Genomic DNA, 17,926 nt, shown 5'->3' with positions numbered 1-17,926 from the left:
TTTGTGTTTTGTCAAATCTGCTGTGAAAGTGTTCTCAAAATGAACACGTGCTGGGTCATCATCCGAGACTGCCATAACGTGAAATATATGGCAGAATGTGGGTAAAACAGAACAGGAGACATACAATTCTCCCCCAAGGAGTTGAGTCACAAATTTAATTAACGCGTTATTTTGTTAATGATCACCATCAGCATGGAAGCATATCCTTTGGAATGGTGGTTGAAGCATAAAGGGACATATGAATCTTTAGCGCATTTGGCACGTAAATATCTTGTGATGCCGGCTACAACAGTGCCATTCAAACACCTGTTCTCACTTTCAGTTGTCATTGTAAACAAGAAGCGGGCAGCATTATCTCCTGCAAATGTAAACAAATGTTTTTGTCTGAACGATTGGCTGACCGAGAAGTAGGACTGAGAGGACTTGTAGGCTCTACAATTTTACATTTTGATTATTGAATGCAATTATTTTTTGTATGTAATTCTACATTTGTAAGTTCAACTTCCATGATAAAGAGATTGCGCTACAGTACTTGTATTAAGTGAATTGAAAAATACTATTTTGTTTTTATGGTGCAAATATTTATAATAATAAATATAAAGTGAGCACTGTACACTTTGTATTCTGTGTTGTAATTGAAATCAATATATTTGAAAATGAAAGTATACAAAACTATTTAAATGGTGTTCTATTATTTAACAGTATGATTAATTGTGTGATTAATCACGATTAATTTTTTTAATCGTTTAACAGCCCTTCAAAGCACTTTAATGGAGCAAATATCTCCTCTGGGGCCTTAGTTGCTGAGTATATAGATAGCGACAGTAATCCTGCAAGGCAAAGATCAGATGAGGCAGATTACAGTTTTGTGGGGCCAAGGGCCAGAGCAAGTGGGGGCTCCTCCCCACCGCTTCCGCCTGCCCTTCTCGTTGGAGCTCCTTCACTCCCAGTGGGGCACACCCAGTTCTCTGGGCTTCAAGAAGTGCCTCTCCTGCAGCGAGGCTGTCCCCATTGCAGACACACACTCACGTTCAGTGCCTCACGGAAGAATACATTCCTCAAAAGTGCACGCTTGGCCAGCAGCTTAGACCTTGGTCTCTCAAGGACAGAGAGCTAAGGCAGAAGATTATATTCACGGAGGCAGCTCTCAGACCTTCTCTGGACTCACGCCAAGAGTCTTCCCCAGCCATGAGTCTTCCCCACAGCCCTCAACATCCAACGGCTGAGGGGTGAAGAAATCAGCCACTGCGCCCTCTCACAAGTTGAAAAGGAGCGGGAAGACCCCATAGCCAGCCGCAGGCTAGCTGCAAATGATCCCCAGTATGCCCAGTATCTTTGCTGCTGAGAGAGGCCAAGCCCGGGACACGTGGCTCAAGGAAGACTACGGCAGCAGGTACATGCAGGTTGACATGCCCACAGACCCAATGGGCAAGAGCATTGAGCCATGGCACCTAAGGAGAAGAACAGGAGCAAAACGCTCTAAGGCATCACCGGTACATGATGTCCCATCAGTATCGACACCGCACCTGGTACCTGAACGGCCGATGCAGACAAGATCTCCGTGTTCCCCAACTCCGAGACTGCATGTGGCACCAAGTTGGTCGGGACTCAAGGGACCTCTGTATAACTGACATACCAGACTCTCCTCAGCGCTGGGACCTCCACATTGAGTCTCCGCCCCACACGGGAGTCCACACCACTGCCTTGCCACGCTCTCCGCTCTCCTCGCACAGTGAACCTGTTGCGGTTCAAATACAAGACAGAACAAGGCTTTAAGCAAGCAAGCAGGCTGGTCTGCCGACGGGCTGGTCCGCCTGTCAGCTTTCCACCCTCTCCTTTATTTCTCTCCCTCCTCCTGCGCATTACATACTCCAACAGATAAAAGGAATACACTGGCTTTGTTTAATATTCTTATTTACCAATATCTATCTACCGCATTCCTTGCTCTCAGGCCTTGAGCCCAGTCCTGGGAGGCTTCCCACGGTTCATGTCATCTGGGCGAGTTTCCAAGGTTCATACCCTTGAGAGGAGCTGTGTGTGCACTGCTCCTACACAACACTCAGGGTGTGCCCTGAATGTTGCCAAGTGCATGAACCCTGCATGAATCCTTCATGAACCGTAGGAGGGTATATCTCAATACTCCTTCCAAGCCCCTTAGGGTGCCCAATACCAGCAGGGCCCCTGGGCATAACCTCAGATAGTCCCACCACTGCTGTCCTGGTATGGCCATCAATGGGCACCACCACTGGGCTCCAGGCCACTGCCATCCCACTGTACATACGGGGACCACTGGGCTGCATACTGCCCCCATGCATCTTGGGCTTCTAGTCCCACCCGTGAGCCCCTGAGACACACATCCTTGGCCACAGCATCCAGGGCTTCAGGGCTCCCAGAAGGAATTTTGGAGGAGTATGAGGGTGATGTCAAAGAGGAGGCGATCCCAAAAACTATCTCCTCCTCCTCCCCAGACAAGGCTGTCATGCCGCCCCCCACTGTAGGAGCAGATTTTTGATAGTCCAGAGCCCTGTAACGTATTTAAACCACTGCCAGCATCTGGGATACCCATTGTTATGCTTATAGCTAAAACCAGCTAAAAGGAGGCCTTTCTGAAACCATGGCAGAGCTAGCAGACCAGGAGGGGAGGGTGAAATGAGTGACCTCAAGGAGTAAACATGGCCCCCTGCCTTCCTGACTTGAGTTGTTTCTCTGAAGCATGAGGTTCTGCAAGATGGAAAGTCTGGCATTAGTTAACTATTGCTACACAGCTGGTTAACTGGTGGAAAGTTGCAAACCTGACAGGCTGGAAATCTCCATCTTTAACTTAGCTTCTGCTCAGTAGTTTTTTTTTTTATGAACAAGCTATGTCTACGAACAAAGATAAGTAAGGGGGACAGGTTTGGACACTCTGGGATCTTTTCAATGCACACAGTTTGGGGTCCCCCAATGGCAGCTGAAAGATGGGTCAATTGGGTGGGCAGTTGCTGTTGTAATACTCAAGAGCCATACCAAACTTCATTAATTATTTAGGGTTGGGGATGTTTCGCTAAGTTGTTGTGGACGCATGCAAATGCTTGAGACTAAAGTATAGCTTTAAGGGAGAGCACTCTTGTGTTGTCCTGTTTGTGCTAGCCATCTATTGGTCAGACAGCCGTGTCTCCATTGATTTATTTCCTGATACCATCTCACACAGAGTAAAGTTACCAAGAGCTTTGGGTTGAAAGAACACTAGGTAACACCACCATCCCTAGTGGATGACCGTCAGGAATGGCAGTCAAGAATGGGCATGAAGGGCTGTCAGGAATGCCTACCTCCATTTTTCTTGATAGTCTTTCCCCTAAGGAAAGACTATCAAGATCATGATAGACTATCCTGATTGTATTATATTAACCAGCAAGTTGAAGTGAGATCCCCTCTGTGTGTGCTGAAGGCATAAACTTATGGAATTGGTCCATAGTCTATCACGTCACATTCCAGCAATGTACCTTCCCAATGTGCAAAACACCATGGCCAATGTCCTCTGCAGGCACTTCTTCCAGGACTACAAATGGGAATTGGACCCATGAATACTAGATGACTTATTTTGAACATGAGGACATCTGGAAGTGGACCTCTTCACCACTGCCACAAACAAGAAATGTCATCTGTTTCATTCAAGAAGGGGTCTGGGCCTCCATTCCCTAGGGGACGCCTTCCTTCTATCTTGGATTAAGGGCCTATATTATGCATTTCTCCCAAAGTCTCTAATTCTAAGAGTGATGAACAAGATGAGGAAGGACAAAGTTGGGGTTATCCTAATAGTCCCAGTGTGACCGAGACAAGCATGGTACCCTTACCTCTTTTGATTGTTTCCTTGTCCAGTGATCAATCTTCCATGTACCTCTCATCCCAAGATGTTGGCCGAGTGCTTCATCCCAACCTAGAAGTTCTCTGCCTCAAGGTGTGGCTCCTTGATAGTTCTCTGGGATAGAGCCTACCTGTTCTGTAGAGGTATAGCAGCTGTAGTTAAACACCAGGAAAGAATCCACCTGCAGATATGGAAAATATTTAGCTATTTGATCTGAATGCCAGCAGTTTAGACCAGAATCTTCCTCACTTTCGCTTATCCTGGATTACTTGCTATAACTGAAGAAAATGGCTCAATCAAAGTTCATTTGGCTATGATAACTGTCTTTCATTCTCCAGTGCAAGAAATCTTAATATTTTCTCACCCTACAACTGTTAGGTTCATTAAACAACTGGGGACTCTTTCTTCAAGTAAAAGTCCCCACTCTGGTTTGGGATCTTAATCTAGTTCTCAGAGATGTCACAAGACCCCCATTTCAACCAGTGGGTTCCTGTTCCTTACCAAACTTGTCTATGAAGATGGCCATTTTAGTAGCCATTACATCAGCTCGAAGAATTGGTGAAATTGGGTCCTTGATGGTGGATACTCCCTTTATAGTATTCTTCAAGGACGAGGTTTCCCTACATCCACACCCTAAATTCCTACCTAAGGAGTCATCTGAGTTTCATATGAATCAGGCTATCCGCTTACCATTTTTTTCCTCTGAAACCATCAGGAAGCTTCTTTCCAAGCCTTACACATCAGAAGAGCATTGGCCTTTTGAAATGGCTTGGTCCTATCTAGATAAAGTCTCCTGGACTATTTACTTCTATTGTAGACAAATCTAAGGGATCCACTATTTCTATCCAGAGACTATCAAGGTGGATTTTGAGGTAGATTATCGCTTGCTATGATACTGTCAATGCCCAGCCTTCTGTTGGAGTATTGGCCCACTCTACAGGATCATATTCAATGTCTATGGCCCTACTTAGGGACATTACAGTAACTGAGATTTGCAGAGCTGCTTTGTGGTCTTCAGTACATACTTTCTCCAAACACTATGCCTCGGTCCATGCCTCTAGAGCTGGTGTGGCAGTTCACAGTGCAGTCCTATCTTCAGTACTGGACTGTATTCCAGAGCTGCCTATTCTTTCCAGGGATACTGTTCGGAAGTCATCTGAAGTGGAGTAGCAATAGGGATATCACTCGAAGAAGGAGAAAAGGTTACTTGTCATGTGTAGTAACTGTAGTTCTTTGATATGTATGTCCCTATGGGTGCTCCTCTACTTGCCCCACATCTCCTCCACTTCAGAGATTCCTCTATGGGATTTTGAAGTAAAGAAGGAAATGAGGGTGGTTTACCCACACAGCTCATATATAGCCTTGGTTCAGGACATGAGGATACGTAGGGCTCTTGTGCTGACCAAATGGGCACTGCTAGTGAATTTCACTGAAGGTGCATGTGCATGTGAAGTGGAGCATAGGGATACACATCTCAAAGTACTACAGTTACAGCACAGGTATCCTCTCCTTCCTGCAGGTGAAACAGTCTAACCCAAATCTAAATGATATTTTTGTCTCCTGTAATACAAGGCCCCAACCCCTTTAATAACAGATTTCTGGGCTAGTACAAGTATGGTCAGAAATACTCATAGTTATGTGTTGTGTGAGTCTCCAGGCTTGATTTAAGGAGCTCCCTGTTACCTAAAACCTAGCAGGGAAATGTATTGTTTTGGACAGACCGTATTCTGTGGCTGGAAGGACAGTATTATTGAGTGAGCATGTCTACAAAATTGCAGCTTGAAAACTTAAAATCATTTATCTTATGTGACATAAAATGTGAATGACTAAGGAGAATTTTGAAAAGCCAGTCACTGAAGAAGACAAGCTGTAGAATGAGCACTGAAGACTACCGCTGAGCAGGAAAGCTCCTGGTGAAGATGGCATTCCCAATGACACCATGAAAGATAGAAAGTTAACAACAGAACTGTTCTCAGATTTTACTACAGACACACAAGATTGTCCAGGATGCCTGAAATAACATTGTTATGCTTTATGAAAAAAGGTGAGTTCAGAAATGGTTTCAGCCACCTTTACAATTTTCCATATTTTCCAGAATGTAATGTGCTTGTTGCAATAACGGATTTTAACCGAGCAGGTGAGCAAGTGGATGTGCATTTGAGTAGGACATAACAATTGGCTGTTTCTATAGATCAGCTGCTGGATAGCTGAAGGGTAAGTTGTGTGGTGTGACATTCTAAGGCAGCGTTTCTCCAAACTGAGGTTCCCAACCCAAAAGGGGGGTTGCAAGGCTATTGTGTGTGTGTGTGGGGGGGTCACAAAATCACAAAAAATATTGCCCAAGGGAGGGGAAGCTGGAGCAGCACAGAAATAAGGGTGGCGATACCTTGAGTGTGCTCCTATGAGTATGTACAGTAATTTGCTATCACTTTTTTGGGGGGAGTGAGGGGGTATCATCACAGCCTGAAATATTTTCAAAGGAGGGTCCAGAAAAAGTTCAAGAACCCCTGTTCTAAGGAATTAACTGCCTTTGAGGTAACTGCTTTGATGGGTGGGAAAGAGTTTGGTACTATATGCTCCTCAGGAACAAGGAATAGATGAAATTTGCATGCAGTTGCCAAGGAACATCTTCCTTGCTGAAAGTATGTATAAAAATAGACACCTATAGTGAAGAACTACAGGCATCTCTCCAAGCTGTTCATGTCTTCTTGTCCAGAAAATACCTTCCTGGAAACACAGAGAGCAGCTGAGCAGTCTTAGTTTTCGATGGAGCAGACAGAGGGTCTCGACCATGAATGCCAATGGCTATAATTGAAACTCAATCATAATATGTACACAAGAGAGAGATGGAGCCACATAGATAGGGATAATGTGGAAGAATATACCTTGGACAGCTGCTCAGGTCAAATAGAAGCCAGATGGAAGAAATCAAGAGGAAAGAGATTGAACTCCCTAGGAGGTTCTCTTTATGGCAGACCGCGGGAAGAAACAGTCTCTGAGAAGTCATCTTTGGAGTTGATGATGCATGCTCATCCCAGGACTTCTATTGACTGAGCATTTTTCTCTTTTCGGAGAGAGGGAACACTTGAGGATAGTTAGATATGAGAGTTAATGTGCAGATATTCTTATCAGACCTAGTCTCCTTTACAACCATAATACCTGCATGGTATTTATCCCCATTTAAAACTACTTATCTCTGTGCACAGCATTTCAGTTCCATCTTGTTCTAACCATGTGAATTATTTCACATATTACCACTTTTAGATCTAGGATCACCTTTGTTCTCTTCTAAGCACTATAGATTTTCCGAGTTCCTTATCCCCTAAATATAGGGTCTTTGTGTGTGTGTGTGCGTGTGCTTGCATATAAGTATGTAGTATATGTATGTGTAAGGGTTTATTTTTAACATTGATTTATTCTGTCGAACCAAATTTGGTATTGAAAAATATCTGGGCAAACTATTAAACAAAAACAAAACCTTTGTTATGCTGAAAGTAGTCTAGTCTAGTATATAGTATGTAGTCTACAGAGTTTTACAGATTAGGCTATAAATAGATGTCAGAGTATTTTGCTACAAATAGAGTTTGCGGTGGGATGTTTTTTCCCATCCAATGAACATTTCTGAGAGATCGAAAACTTTTCCTGTACCAAATCAGGACAAAAAATTTAAATCTCAAAAAAAAAAAAAAAAAAAAAAAGTCATTGGAAAATGTGAGGAAAAATTGGTTTTAATTGATTTTTTAAAAAATATTTTGTTTTGAGGCACATCTGTTATGTAACCTTTTTTAGATCTAAATTTATTAATATTTTGAATCAATGTTGTTTCAACATGGAAAAACTGAAATTTTCTGGCTCCAAATGTTGAAACACTTTTGACATTTTCAAAACCATTTTTAAAAAAATTTCAGGTTGGGAGATTCATCAAACCTGACTGTGTGTAGTGAACAGTTTTGGTTTCAACAAACTGGCATTTTTTTGTGAAAAAACAGTTTGTTGAAAAATTCCCCAACCAGCCCTATCTGTAGTGTACCCAGCACAAACTTCATGCAAGGGAGTCTTTGGCTAGCTACAGGAAAAGGGGTATTGCCCTTTTAAGGGCTCCCTTGTAACAGAGAGCAGAAGGGGGGAATTTACAGGGATGGACAGGAAGGGCAGGAAGCAGTTGGGGTCAGATCAGGAGAAAGTCACTGCACTGTCCTTCATTCTGTTGAGACCTAATGAAACCACATCCACTGCCCCATCTTCCTTCCAGCGTGGCCAGACGTACATTAGATGAATACAACGCTAAAAGCACCAAAGCCGTCATCCAACACTGAGAATCATGCAGAGCCTGGCCCGCTGTACTTACATGCAGATCTGTGACCAGTGCGCAAGAGAAAAAGAAAAAGAAATAAATATCACTACGTGAGGCTAATCAAACCCCCATGCATTGCTCTGCTTGAAAGAAAAAATATGTGCCTCATTCTACAGCGGAAACGTAAAAATAACTGTAATATTTAAAAGCCTAGTAGATTCTGAATCTACGCTTTATAGGGTGAGATACCAGGAAGATAAGTTAGAGCAATTTCAAAAATTACTGATTTTTTAAAGAGTTTGTTGTACAATTACAATTTGAGAAGGATGTTTAGAGAATATATTTTATTATATTGTGTCTTCATAAGAAGTTTTGCGGGATAGGATGTAACTTACTGAGCACCTCTTCCAATAATCTCTTTAAGAGAGTTAGGCCCTGATGCATCAAGTTACTTAAGTGTGCTTTTGTTATAACTATCTCTTTGTACCACAGTAGCATGTAGGAGCCCCAGCCACGGACCAGGACCCCATTGTGCTGTGTGCTGTACAAACACACACAGAAAAGATTGTTTCTGCCCCAGAGAAATTACAAGCTAAGTGTAAGACAAGAGTCGACAGGTGGATACAGACAGGCAGGGAAGCACAGCTAAACAATGAGTACATGTATAACTAAGCACACGAATGGTACCCCCCGTGCTTAAAGTTATGCATGTGCTTAAGTATTTTACTTAATTGGGGTCTTAAATCTGAATATGTGGCCCCAAACCTACAAACTCTTCCAGTGTATGTAGTCCTATTGCCTGCTACAGGACTGCTCGTGCGTGTAAAGTTCATCATGTAAGTGTTTGCAGGATTCTGAAATATGGTTTTTGATTTTGGGTCTGAAGCCATAGCTACAAATACAGAGATGCGATGTCCTTGCTATGTAACTTTTTTTCTGCTTAGTCATTTAAAAAGAAAAATCATAAGTACTATGAGAACCCCACAGAAGAGATTGTCCTCCCAGCGACATCCGCCTGCCTCAAAATAGCATGAGAGGGAGACAAATGAAAAGCCATTTGCATAAACAAGCTAGGATCAAACTTTCCCCCCAGCTATTCCTTAGAGAATTGTGGCGATATAATATGAGGATTATCTCTGTCAGCACCCTCCCTCAATCTTATTATTGAAATATTGGAGGCCAGGGACTTATTTTCCAGAGCCTCCAGACTGCCTCACATTGAAGCACCGTGTTGTACTGATATACTCAATAACATTTAGAGCTATTTAAATCCAGCTTAATTTGATCTTGATCCTCAATTAATATGCTTTTGGTTTTTTTGCCCACCTGTTCTCCTGAAGTTTACAACTTCGAATCTTAGGAGAAATGGTGTCTAGCTTTTGATCCACTTTTTTTATTAAGCTGATATCAAGTATTTAAAGTTCTCTCTTCCCCAGCAGGTTCTGCAGAACAAATGACCTTCTAAAATAGCCAGTCCTGCTGATAAATGTCTTTTAGGGCAAAGGGCAAAGTGCAAACACAGGCCCCCATCCTGCAAGATGCAAATCCAAGTGACTTTAAATGGAGCTCTCTGTAGGAAGAAGTGTCCAGTCCTGTGGTTCAGCTTGCAGGATCAATCAAATGGTCAATTTTCAGTTGACAAAACATATTGGGTAATGTTCACATTCAAACTATTTAGTAAAAACCATTGAATACTTTTTCCGTGAGCACATTTAGCAGGTTATTCTCTAAATTCTATAGCTGGTGTAGAAGCAGCATGGTCTAGTGGTTAGGGCAGTGACTGTCCCTAAGGATATTTTAATTCTAGTCCTGACTCTGCCACTGATTTGCTGTGTGTCCTTGGTTATTTCACTTCCCCTCTTGATGCATGGTTCCCCTTATCTTTTGTTCTGTCTCTTTATAGTGTAAGCTGTTTGGGGGCAGGGAGAGTCTCTTACTGTGTCTCTAGACAGTACCTAGTACAATGGGTCTATAATATATTTATCTTTTAAATTGCCAAAGGTATGTGAAAGGTTGTGAAACAAAATCTGAATATTGTTCGATCAGCGCTAATTGCAAATATCCACAGGTCAAAAATGGTAAGGTTTGGATAGCTACAAAAGTTATGTATTGCTTTCCTTCGTGATTGGATGTGTTGTTTAACTAAGCCACATATCATAAACAACCCATCTGATGAGCGCTGGAATGTTCTTGGGGAGTGAATGTGACAGAGGTTGTGCACGTAGTTATAATGGAAAACTTGTTTCATTATCGCTCTGCTTTGGTACTTCTGGAAAAATATGGCCGATTTGGAAGCACAGTTTCCAAAGCTGCTTTGGGAAATTGGATCTGATTGTCCACGTTCTGATTTGTGGATTGAGCCTTTTTGTGCGGTTATCCCTGTGACAGACAGACAGACGGCATAACAAGATCTAATGGCTGAGAGTTGAAATTAGCAAAATTCAAACCTGCTAACAGGTACACATTGTTAACTGTGTGGTAATCAACCATGGTAGCAGCTTACCAAGGGAGCTGGTAAATACTTGGAGCCTTTAAATCAAGATGGGATGTCTTTCTAATAGGTATGCTCTAATTCAATTATTGGACTTGATGCAGGAATTACTTGGGGAAATTCTGTGGCCTATGCTATGTAGGAGGTCAAAGTAGATGATCTTAATGATCTCTTCAGGCCTCAGTCTGACAGAGGTTCTCAAACTGTGGTCCACGAGCTCCATTCAGGTGGTCTGCGGATAGTTCCCTCTAAGGTGCATGCCTGGGTGGCCGCACACGAGAATGAAAGGCCACCCACCTAGTTAGTGGAGCTGCGGGGGCGGGGAGAAGGGAGATTCATCTAAAATGTCCGTAGAATATGATTATTCTTCTTACAGCAGGGAAAAGAGATTGCCGCGTAATCAGATTATTGTTACTCAAAGGTGCAGTATTTTAATCAGACTGTTTCTTAACTGGTGCCTATGAACAGAATGACTTGACGCTTCTTACTAGACAAATGATGCATCAATCATTGCAATTAATAATTAGTGGGCCTGATTTTGAGAGCGCTTGAGCTCTGTTGTGACAATTGGGCCTACAAATTTACCCGAACTGTGAGCTCAGCTGTAAAAGTTATGTAAAAGTTCATAATACGTTACAATAACCTATAACAACAGAGGCTGATGGGAAAAGGTATGTAATGGAGACAGAATAACTGAATTAGTCTAAAGAAAAAGGCCAAGTTGATATGAGTCAAGGATTGTGTTGAAATTTTGAAATTATGCTTGTTAAGAACAGGAAATGTGGAGCTGGAAGTTAATGAGCCAAAATTGGTATGGTGGATATTAGGCCTAATTGGAGGACAAACTAATGAGAGGCTGGGCTGTTCCACCCATCACTCTCTTTGTGGGTCCTTAAAAGAAGAACAAAAAGGACAATAGATGGAAAGAACAGACATAGGCTCCCGGAGCGAGCTTCACCATCCTGACTGCCACTCCCCTTGCTTCCTGGGACCCTGGGCCTTCACCATCCAGATCCTGATCCCGACTAGAATGGGCCAGGAAGAAAGGGGCTCTGATGACATTGTCAACCCTACAGGCTCCCGCTGAGTCTCAAATACCACCTGGGATGACAGTTATTACCATCTTTGATACCACCCAGAGACTGTCAAACAACGGGGGATTTTCTTTCCACAAACTCGCTCCAGCTAAAGGGGAAGCAGGAACAAGAGATGTTAAAATACAAACCCAATGTAATACATTGCATTTTAAATGCTTTAACTTTTTCCCCTTCTTTTCTGTATCTTTAACAGAAGGTTAAAAGGAGCTTTAATGGTGTGTTTGCCATGGTGTTATGCAGGCAAAGGTCTCTGTATTCCAAGCCCTGGTCCTTGTTTAACGCCATTTAATGCTTGACAGTGTCTGGGTTATGTTAACACCTTCTACCCATTTATTCCATCTCAATTAAGACAACAGCTCCCTAATTCAATGAAAGCTGCAGCCCCAAAATCATGCAAGATCAGGCCTTAATTTCTCAGTCACACAGGATTTTCTCTTTTCAGATCTAGCTATTTATATCCTTCTAATTGAGAGGCCCTGTTTTATATGAACTTTAAACCCAAACAACATGACATTTTGCTGCCAGAGGCAGGGCAGAGCGACCGGCGCAGTGGAGGATAGCTGGTTCTCTCCGTGAATTATTAACGCCCAGAGCACTTGCTACTATCACTTACTTAATCTCGGCTTGACCAGCAGTGCCTGGAACTGAATCTCAGCCTTTAGAGCACTTTGATTCACTTGCTTGCTGTTCAGTAATTTGGAGCTAGGAAATGGTATTAACTCACTCAATAGCAGTTATTTATATACATATATAAAAGCTTCCTAGAAATCTTTCACATCTTTACAACGTTCTCACTATGATCACTGAGGTTAGCAATACATGCAAACACACCTGCTATTGCTCAGTCCCCATCCCCTCCCATTTGTCACTAGATTTAACGGTTGTATCTTGTCGTCATTCTAGATTATGCTCACTCTGGAGCACAGACTGCCTTTGCACTGTTTAAATGAATAGAACATAGCACAAAAAAGCCCTGATACCCAATTGAGACTTCAGTGTAAACAATTAGAATGTGTGATCTTTTAATGCATAATGTTCACTAATATGTTCTCTCTGTCTTGGGTAAATTACAGATTTGGGGCTTGAGATTATGTCATGTATTTTAAACAAATGCAATATAGCAAACCTTAGTAAAAAAGGTGATGGTGGAAGGAAACTATGTTAATAATTTGTGATGCCATAGGAAGAGAGTTTAAAGGGATGTCATCTTAAAAATCTCCTTTCTCTTTGATTTTTTTTTTAATCTGTGATTGTTACAAATAACACCCAAGATTCCTTTGAAAGAGATTAGAATGGGGAAAATGTTCTGTTAGGGTTTTTTTGGTTTACATTGGGAATGTATGTAGTTCCACTGTAGTTTGTGTTTGTGTGGGTTATTGTTTCACAATACTTTGTGCATGTGAGGCCTGCCACTCAGCAACAGAAAAGAGAGAATTTTTTTTTGTAAAACAGGGAAATGTGATGGTAAAACCACAAAATTTGGCAGGTGTGTGTTTGTGTTCTTACTGGCTCATGTAATAGATGAAACTACGTTAAAGTCATTTTTTAAATTGACTAGATTTCAAGTTAATAGTGGCTTTTATGTTCTCATGCTGTTACCTGAAAAAAGGTATCCACTTTATCTCCTCTTTTGACAAAATAGGATCCTGATCCTACAATGAATTCTGCCAACTTTCTGATTGCAGAAAACTGAACATCCTTTTCCCCACCCTTTCCCCGACGCCCCACCCCTTCTCCAAGGTCATACCCCTGCTCACTCCATCCCCTGCTCCATCTGTCACTCACTCTCCCCCACACTTGCTCATTTTCATTGGGCTGGGGCAGAGGGTTGGGGTGAGGGCTCCAGCTGGGGGTGCAGGGCTCTGGGGTGGGGCCAGGGATGAGGGGTTTGGGGTACAGGAGGAGGCTCTGGGGTGGGGCAGGAAGTTGGGGTGTGGGAAGGGGTGAGGGCTCTGACTGGGAGTGTGCCGGGAAGCAGGACCACATTTGGAATGGCATGTAAATCTCTACATCAGGGAGCCTTAAGGAAGAGTGAATTAAGCATTTTGACTTTGTGGGACCCAGGTTTAAGTGAGACTTGTATCAGAATGTGGTGGTCTCAGTCTGCTGTTACTGGGTGCTAATCTCATGACACCAGTGGAGGATTTGGCACAACTAATAGTCTCCTCTCTGGAATAGCAAGATGGTTGGCAGGCCTGTACTGTGAAGTTTACACAACATCTGCTGCCTGTGCTGTGCTTGTCTGTTTAGCCAGTGAACCATCAGGCCCTCGCGTCTGGGGGTGCTTCTCTTAATCCAGTTCGCCCCAGCTCCCTAAGGAGTTAGATTACAGAATCATTAGAAAAGACCAGAGTGGGCCCAAATTGTAACTCCAGTTCAGAACGCCCTTAAGTCCTAGGGTATTTCATAGATGGACCCTTACTTCATGTCTAGAAAATTGTAGCAGGAGCACTTTTATCAGCTGTGGGGGATACATGTCTCTATCCCACAGATGTGTCATAATAACTGCATTTCACCGCTTGGCTTTTCTGTTTATATTTATGCCTCCTTCTGTCTCTGGAAGGTGTTTGAAAATAGCTGTCACATTGATCAACATGACAATCTCCTTAGTTTTGATATAGACAGTCTTGTTGGTCTCTGCTGTTTTGTGGTATGCTTCCTCGGACGTCGGAGTTCATCTGGTTTTTTTCTGGTCTCCAACAAACCTCTTGTGTCGAGGGATAGTGCATTTTGTGGGGAATTTTAGTACACAGCAATGTGGTGTTAGTTATAAATACCACTAGAGGGCAGGCCAAGATGCATGGAAAAGTGTTTTTATAAAACTACGTACATCTGGTTTATTTGAAGCGCAATCTAAAATATGTTGATCTATAATTTATGTGCCTGGAAGGCATTGTAAGGTAATATAATTGGTCTGCCAAGGCAATGGTGGTGTTTGCTTTGAAATATGCCTACCCACAAACTATCTTAAAATAAGAATGAATGTGCCATATTTTTGATGCACTGTTTTTTTCCTTTTTTAAAATAATCCTGTGGGCTCACCTGATCCTCTTCCATTAACCTTTTCCATGCAATAGTTAGAAAATAACAAAATCTAAAAATAGCAGTCACTTCTTGTTTTAAAGACCTGGTAAGAACTTTTCACTTTGCAAAACGGTCTCACAGAATTACTGCCCTTTAAGAAAGTGCCTCAACATTGGAAGAAAAAACATTAGATATTTCTGTTAGTCAAAATCTGTAGGTTTCTGCTGTGAGCTGTTTTCTTTTTTAGCATGCTTGTTTAGTCAGGATTGTACACAGCAAATGTGTTCCTGAATGAATGTCCATATGTGAATCCTTCTGGAGAATAAAATGTCTCCTAGATATCCTTTCAGCAGTCAATATATGCAGTTAAGTGAACAGCAACAATAAATTAGTGCATTTAGTAATAAGCAGTGGTTTTAAGTTGCTACAATGAATATTGGATACTCAGACATAAATAGAACCTGATCCAAAGTCCATTTAAGTCAATAGACTCCTAGTGACCTCAATGAGCTTTGGATCAGGCCCCATAGAGCAGTGTTTATAGGGTCATTGTTTCTCATCGCTTCCTCTGAGTATTAACGTGGGTCCTTGTGACTAGACACAAGATCTAAAATTCCTTTTAAAATTATATAAATTATTAGAGAGACAAGGTGGGTGAGGTAATATCTTTTATTGGACCAACTTCTGTGGGTGGAAGGGACAAGCTTTCAGGCTTCACAGGGCTCTCCTTCAGGTCTAGAGAAGGAAACTAGTGTGTCCAAGCTAAACAAGGTCGGACAGATTGTTAAGCATAAGGGGCTGTAGGAGACAACTTAACACGAAGCGGGCAGTTAATACCTCTGCAGTTGTAGGACAATGGTAGGCAGCAGGGCATAGGCACTGACTTTTATTTTTCCCTGGGGGGTGCTCCACCCTCAGGCCCCTTCCTCACTCCACCTCTTCCTGTCCCCGCTTTGCCCCCTCCCAAGGCCCTGGCCTCGCTCTGCCTCTTCCTGCCCCAACTCCAACCCCTCTGCTGAGGCCCCTGCCCTCCCCCAAGCACCTCCCCAGCTGCTGAACAGCTGTGGGTGGTGGGTGCTGAGCAGCCACTATTTTTTTCCCATGGGTGCTTGAGCCCCAGAGCACCCATGGAGTTGGTGCCTAAGCAGCAGGGTGTTACAAGTTGTTGCAGTGGGCTAGTGTCTCTGTTAAATCCATGTATTTTAGTGTCCAGCAGAGTTATGAATTTAAGTTCTCAGGCTCGTCTTTTGAAGGTGTTGTGAAGGTTTCCTTTGACAACAAGGATTAAGAGGTCAGATATGGAGTGATTGCTTTATGAAAAGTGTTTGCCCACAGGTGATAAGGTGTTTGTCTTTTATCATTTTTCTGTATGAGTTCATTCGAGAGTATAGTGATTGTCTGTTGTGGGGACATTTGATGCACCAGATGAGATATTGTGATCGGCATGGGTAGGACCCATGGATCTTGAAAAGTGTGTTGTGGGGCTGAAACAACATGGCAAACAATTTTAAAATCATTTTAAATGATTGAGGGAAGGTGGGTCAGGTAATATCTTTCATTGTATCAGCTTCTGTGGGGGAGAAAGACAAGCTTTCAAGTTCCTCCACATAGGTCATCTTCAGGTCTGGGAAAGGTAATCAGAGTGTCACAGCTAAAGTCAAGATGGAACAGGTTGTTAAGCATAAGGAGTTAACACATGTTGCAGTCAAGATAACATGGGCAATTAACACCTCTGCAGTCAGGGGTGGCTCTACCAATTTTGCCACCCCAAGCAGTCGCCACCAAATTGTCGCCATGCCCAGAAGAGCGGGAGAGCTGCCGCCCAAAAGCCGCCGCAGAGGGAAGAGCAGCAGAGCTGCCGCCGAATTGCCACTGTGGGACACGGACTGCCACCCCATTCTGAATGCCGCCCCAGGCACCTGCTGGGAAAGCTGGTGCCTGGAGCCGGCCCTGTCTGCAGTCATAGGACAAAGAAGGGTGAGTGGGTCATATGCTGGGACCAGCATGGATACAATCCTGCAACCAATATTTTGCAATACCAACCCTGCAAACAATATTTTAAATTACTGTAAGTCAATACCATATTTTCACCCAGCCAGATTTGTTGTTTAATCAAAATTCCACACCTACTTTATTTGGCCACAGATGAGTTAGTGATCATTCTTTCCTCAGGACTGTTCGAATGTTGTTTTCTGGGAGCTAGTTCCACAGTACTTTGTCCCCATTGTACAAAGACGACAACTTCGGCACAGACAGAGGTCAGTGACTTGCTCAAGGTCGCACAACAAGACAAAGGAAAAGCCTGACTCAGAACTCCTGACTCAATCTCATGCTTAGTCACAGAAAGCTTTGTCAATTTGTTAGTTTTTCACCCAGTTAAATATAAAGTACTGTACTTTAAGGAGCTGTTACTTTATTTTCCAGTATAGTTTCATTCCAGTGAAAATGTAACAATGAAATGTGTGTAAACGCAGTCTGAGGGGCTGAAAAGTAGGCAGTGTCATTCCATGAATACAGCCGATTTAGGCTAAATTCTGCCTCCTGTTCTGTGAGGTGAATCTTTGATAACCAGCTACAATGAAGTACATTTAGGGCTGAAATATGCGGCTGGTGGTCAGTGGGACTCTCCCATTCCAAACCGTATTTGATAAGCTTGGTCTGTCACCTTTCTGCTCTAGGAGTACTTGATCTCCAAAAACCTGTGTGGGATTTGCCAACTGGGTTATGTTTAGCACTCCTAACCTTGATTTTTCTGTCTAGACCGAAGACGGGGCTCTCCTAATTCAAATCCATTTTAAATAATTATTCTGGAGCCTCCTCGAAGAAGTGATGATCTTTTATTAAATAAAAACACAATAGTGTGTCCACTACCCCTGTATTTTCCAGTGCATCCTGTCTTTGGGGTACCTGATGAAAACCAGCTGGACAAAAATGTCCTGACCTGCATAGAAGGGCCTTGGACAAAACGACTGTCTGGACAGGTTCAGCATGAAGTTCCATAGATGAGTTCCCTGGACCAAGAAGGCCCTAGTCCTGGTCCCATACAGATGCACAGCAAGGACTCACCAGTCAACTGCCTTGAGGAAAACACTGGCCCAGCTAACTCAGATCTAGATAGTATACTGTTAGCAAGCCCATGACTGAAGTCTGTTTAATCAGAGACATGGGCTTGAACC

At 42.8% G+C, this 17,926-nt stretch overlaps 1 long non-coding RNA gene across 1 annotated transcript; it reads right to left on the bottom strand.

Annotated features, from left to right (window-relative positions):
* Nucleotides 1-1,611: 1,611 nt before the first annotated feature.
* On the bottom strand, nt 1,612-16,999 carry LOC141981786 (uncharacterized). Its single transcript, XR_012637919.1, has 3 exons — nt 16,881-16,999; nt 3,834-4,025; nt 1,612-1,738 (listed from the first exon to the last, which is right to left on the bottom strand). It is a non-coding gene; the product is annotated as an uncharacterized LOC141981786 (long non-coding RNA).
* Nucleotides 17,000-17,926: the final 927 nt, after the last annotated feature.

Source organism: Natator depressus, chromosome 2 (assembly GCF_965152275.1).
Source record: "Natator depressus isolate rNatDep1 chromosome 2, rNatDep2.hap1, whole genome shotgun sequence".
In the NCBI taxonomy this organism is placed as follows: Eukaryota; Metazoa; Chordata; order Testudines; family Cheloniidae; genus Natator; species Natator depressus.
Note: the sequence above shows the minus strand (reverse complement) of the source record. Positions and strands in the feature narration are given on the sequence as shown.